The sequence below is a fragment of the Cryptotermes secundus genome, unplaced genomic scaffold (assembly GCF_002891405.2).
Source record: "Cryptotermes secundus unplaced genomic scaffold, Csec_1.0 scaffold1834, whole genome shotgun sequence".
Classification (NCBI taxonomy): Eukaryota; Metazoa; Arthropoda; class Insecta; order Blattodea; family Kalotermitidae; genus Cryptotermes; species Cryptotermes secundus.
This window is the reverse complement of record NW_019723944.1, coordinates 171,934-177,678: the sequence shown is the minus strand read 5'-3', so window position 1 is coordinate 177,678 and position 5,745 is coordinate 171,934.

Genomic DNA, 5,745 nt, shown 5'->3' with positions numbered 1-5,745 from the left:
CTGTAAATTACAATATCTGATTCTATATTCTTTCTAGAAAGAAGCAGGGTTTTATTTGGTTCGTTTATCACAAAAATTTTAGAAATCACAGTAATTTTAGTAAATGGTTACAGTTTTTATTGCTTTATAATTGCGGGCATTTAAATTAAATCAGTCCCGCAGCCATTACCGGAATTGAAAGGGCCGTCTCTTAAAGGATTGAAATCCAAGTCGAACTCGCAGTACGATATAGTGAATATATGTAATATAAATGATGTTGACACAAATGTACAAAGATCAAGAATATTGCGTGAATAGAAGTTTATGAAGTCCCACTGACGGTGCACAAAGACTCAGTGCAGTGTATGAACTGAAATCCATGAAGTCCGCTCCGCGCCCCAAAACATGGTCTTTTAAATAATTTTAACCAAAAATTCTTGGATAATTTCATGTTAATTTGTGAAATTTTAAACAAATTTGAGTGAATTCAAGTGAATTATGGAACATTAACCTATATCTAACCATTGCAACTTAATTCATGGAATTTTAACAAACATTTCTCTAATGATTTCAAGTTTATTAGAGAAAATTAAAACTTTTATGCATTATTTCATGTTAATTGAATTATGGAATATTAACCTATTTCTAACCATTGCAACTTAATTAATGGAATTTTAACAAACAATTCTCTAATGATTTCAAGTTTATTAGAGAAAATTAAAACTTTTATACATTATTCCATGTTAATTTAAGAAATTTTGACAAACTTTAGGCGATTTCACGTTTATTTCTGGAATTTTATGAAATTTGTGAAGAATTTCAGGTTAATTTGAATAATTTTATCCAATATTTGAGTGATTTTAAACAAATTTAAGGAAATTTTAACTGATTTTTTTACGATTTCAAGGTAAATTATGGAACTAATCATATTGTTGAAGATTTTACATTTATGTAATAACTATTAACAGATTTTTGACTATATAACGACAATTGAATGAATATTAACACATTTTCGAAGACTTCAATTTCGTATAAGGAATTTCAAACAATTTCTGAAAGATTTCAAGTTAATTATCATATTTTGACATTATTTTTGTCGACTTAACTTTTATTTAAAGAATATTCACCAATTTCTGAAAGATTTCTTGCTAAGTTAAGGAATTTGAACCTATTTTTGAACGATTACAAACTAAATAATCATATTGAAACAAAAACTGTAGAAACTGTAGAAGTATACAATCAGTAGGGAACTTAATAGCTCGATAGATCTTGATGTCGTCTGCATACAAAAGACAGCAGGAGTGGTTAATCACTTCACACAGTTCGTTTATAAAAATGTTAAAGGGTAGAGGCCCTAAGACTGACCCTTGAGGAACTCCCGACCGAACAATAAAAGTAGAGGAGAATTGACCCGAAAAACGTAACGAGACACTCTATTAGTTAGGTAGCTAGTGAGCCAGTTGATATATCCAGAGGACAGCCCATAGTTATCGAGTTTACGAAGAAGCAAAGCATGTGGAAGAATATCGAAAGCGTTTGTAAAGTCAAAGTATATGGAGTCGGTTTGACCTTGTGAACAGACAAGGGGGACAGTAAATTCAAGGAAAGTGACTAAGTTGGTGACAGTAGATCTCGACTTAATAAAACCATGATGGAAACGGTTCAATTTTAATTTAAGGAAATGATAAATGTGGTCGTGTATGATAGATTCAAAAATTTTGGAAAAGTTGTTGACGATTGCTATGGGTCTATAGTTTTGACCTTTAGTTTTTCCCTTTTTTAAAAACGGATGATGACAGCCTGCTTCCACAATTTGGGAAAGGTATTCTGGGACAGAATGAGATTAAAAATAAACCTGAGAATAGGTACAAAGATTTCAGAGCAGCCTTTTATAATGAAACCGGGTATGCCGTCAAGTCCGACTGACTTCGTTGGTCTCAACCTCTTTATAGCTCTGTGGACATCGGCAGTAGAAATGTAACGTTTTTACTCGGCGCCGGTGGGAGGTGCCAGGTCCCGCCGCCGCCGCGTACTAGTCACTAAAAACTCTCACTTAGGCCACTGAGAGTCAGGGGTTCGTCTCGGTGCAGGAGCTGACGCTGAAGCCCGAGATTAAACAAACCACACTCCACACGTTGATAATATTATTAACCAAGTTTATTGAAGAAAAAGAATGAAGAAAGAAACATAGAAATGTTACATTGAGAATGACGACCCTCGCCTCTTGCGAGCTGCCTTCTATCTGCCTAGCCTAGGCTTTGTCCCGAAAGAAACCATCACGCGCTACAGTTTGTTTTAAGTGGCTATCTGACCTCGTACGCATCCAGTGGTGGGGCCACTGGTCGTATGTCAGAACTTATGGGTGAAAGGGTGAGGCCGCATGCCGATCTTTCTCGCTCGAAATAACACCGTGTGTGGTCTCTTTAGGACTGCTTATATCAAGAGTATCCTTAATACTAAATGGTTATGCATTTAAAAAGTTACAATAATTGCGTGGGGGTCATATATGACACTGCCCCCCTTAAAAAAAGGATTGATTACTATATCAAACTCTTTTTTCCTTCTTCTCGTCTCTTTTATTTACCTGAAAGCTCTCTTTTTTCTTAAGGAAATTGGTAAGGGTTCTTCTACCCCTTCTTGTTCATCATCATCTGACATTATGGTAACGTTAGGTGAAGACTTTAGGGATGTAGTGGGAGAGGTCCTTAAGGTTTTATATCTTATCGAAGGTTGTCTACCTTGAACATTTGTAATATTGATGCATAGTCTCTCGGCAGTTCCTTTCCAGCATGCTTTGGGTGACCATTTATCCGATTATTTATACCATAGAGCTCTACATCCTCTGCAGCAACAACAGCAGCAGCAGCAGCAAATTACAATAAAAAATATCATGGTGCTCATTATTGCAGTCCATGAAGTAACATATTTATAGTATCGAAAATAGTCTTTTGCTTCTTGATCTTTAATCATTTTTTCAACCTCGTCCACCTTGTGAATTGCCATTCGCAAATCATCTACAGAAGACAAGATATTTCTTAAAGGAATGGACAAAGCCAACTGTGAAAAATCTTTAGTCTCTTTAAACATCAAACAACAATCAAAATTCATGGGAACCATGGGAAAGAAATAATTTGAGATATTCCTTAGAGTGGTAGACATTGCATACAGAGTAATATAAGAAGTATAAGCTTTGCATCCCGGCTGTAATGTCAGCCTTCCTCTTTTAAGTATATCAACTTGTTTGACATTTTCGTTGCATAGGACAGATAACATTTCGGATTCATGTGCTACGTAAAGCCATTGATTGCTCATACGTAACGGTATCCAATAGGTTTTCAAAAGTTTTACAAGTCTTACTTCACAAGACTCAGGTATTTTGTTGGATGAGGGGTGAATCAAGGTCATTTCACAATCAACATCAGGAATGTACGAAAATATTGGAACATCCGCTTTACATACCTTGTGCAGTGCATTGGGTTGAAAACAACCCGCCAGCTCGTTGGTTGACATCTTACCGAATTGGCTCCTTAAAGAGTTTACAAAAATATATTCCTTTAAGGGATAAACAAAGACAAAGGCATCTTGTCTGGGAAATGGATAGGGTAAAATCTTATACAAGTAGAAGGTTACTGAAGAAAGAAGGGGTATGTCTAGTACATACACAAGAAACGGACCATGAGCATAGACATGAGGTACAACTATCCGTTGTAGCTCAGGAAATGGGAAATCAGGATAATCCAGTCCACTTGGTAATTGTTGCGATGTCAAAACGGCACGAATTCGTTCGGCAGAAACGAATTGTGGTTGAAAAGTCCCCTGTTCGACATGAACCAAGGCATCTACCAAAATTTCGAACCCATGTTGGCATTCTGTTAGCCCCCTCTCAACCATCTTAATTTGAACGTTAGCTGTTGTTACTTGTTCTATCTCTGCCTGCAGCAGATTGCTAGCATTAACCACTTGTTCATTCATTCGCAAAATGGTATCTTTCAAAAGTTTTTCGTTTTTGTCTACTCTTTGAACAGTCAAATCTATTGATTGAATAGCAGATTTTATTATTGTCATCTGCTCTGAAGAAATGTGAAGGAAGTCTTTCTGTTCCTTTTCTAACTGACTTATATGCCTGTTGTATTCTCTGGCATCGGATTGGGTTAATGTTCCAAATAAAATCTTAGATATCTCCCCTACAATATCCAACACACCCCGTTTTCTACGGTTTTGTGGCTCAGGTGTCAAATATTCCACCACTATTCCCTCCATTTTATCTATGTATTTGACCTTTGAGCTGAAGTACTGTTCAAAGGAATTGCAACCAGTGTAGTGATACCATTTTGTCTTTTCCAGGATTTGGCAGTATTGAATCACTTGCTTATAGTGATCCTTAACATTTCCCCATAAATCCCTAGTAGATTGTAAATCCAAGTAGCTAACGACTTTCCAGGTCGTGGGGTAAAAAGAAATTATTCCCTCCTCATCAAAATAAATACCTGCCTCCGATGTTAGGGGTTCGGTTTCTTGAGTCTGTACATGCCTCCACAATATAATCACATTACTCAAAATCCAAAGACGAAGTAACTTCATCTTGGTTTTCCTGTGAACAATGAAACATCTTTATTTGATTCATATGAACTTTCTCACGTTTACGTTTACCTACTCTCTGTATCACTAAATTTGGATACTTTAATTCTTTCACCTCATACGGGCCTTCCCATATAGGTTCCAGCTTATGCTTTCTTTGCTCCTTCTTTACTAGTATTAGGTCATTTAATTTTATATCTTTGGAAACCTCTTTACTTTGAGTCTTAACGTGTTGGTGCTCTTTGAACTTCATTAAATTCCTCTGAGCAATATGATGACTTTCTTGCAGCCAATGCCGTATTACATTTACAATATCATCATAGTTATACAGTGGTTGAATCTTTTGTTCTAGTTCCCCAGGTAAGTTGCATTTTCTCCCAAACAATAATTCATAAGGACTATCCTGAGTTATAGAATGTGGCGTTGTATTGAACATGAAACACGCGAAATATAGCCATTGATTCCAATTAGAAGGTTTGCTATCAACGTAACTCCTCAAATACGTTATCAGAGTTTTATGCGACCTCTCTAGTGCACCGTTGCTCTCTGGATGGTAAGCCACAGTATTTAACTTCTCGATTCGAAATAACTTACAGATTTCTTTAAACGCTTCTGACATAAAATTACTACCTTGATGTGTCAGATAATGCCTGGAATTCCATATACTAAAAATACGCGATGCACTAGTGCCTCACTAACTTCTTGTACTGTTTGATTACTTAAAGGTTCTGTTATCAAATACTTGCTCAAATTGTCTTGGCACGTCAAAATGTACTTGTGCCCTTCTTCTGTGCACGGCAATGGTCCAACAATATCTAAGTGCAATTTTTTCCAAGGTTCTGCCTGGGTACCAGTAATTTGTAACTAACATCTATTTTCTTTACTATGTTTCATTTTCTGGCAAACTTCACAAGTTTTAATATAATTAGCGACGTCCTCTGCCATGTTTGACCATGATGTATACAATTTAATTCGGTCTACAGTCCGACAAATACCTTGTTGTCCTCCTACTGGGTCCGAATGCATTTCTTTTATTATTCTGGCCTTTCTATCCGGTGTTAACTCTCCTGCTTCTATTGCCATAACTGGATACCTACTTAAACTGTCTGCGTTCGTATTCTGTTTTCCCGGCTTATACTTAATTTCGTAGTCAAATTCTCCTAACAAAAGTTTCCACCTTAAAAGTCT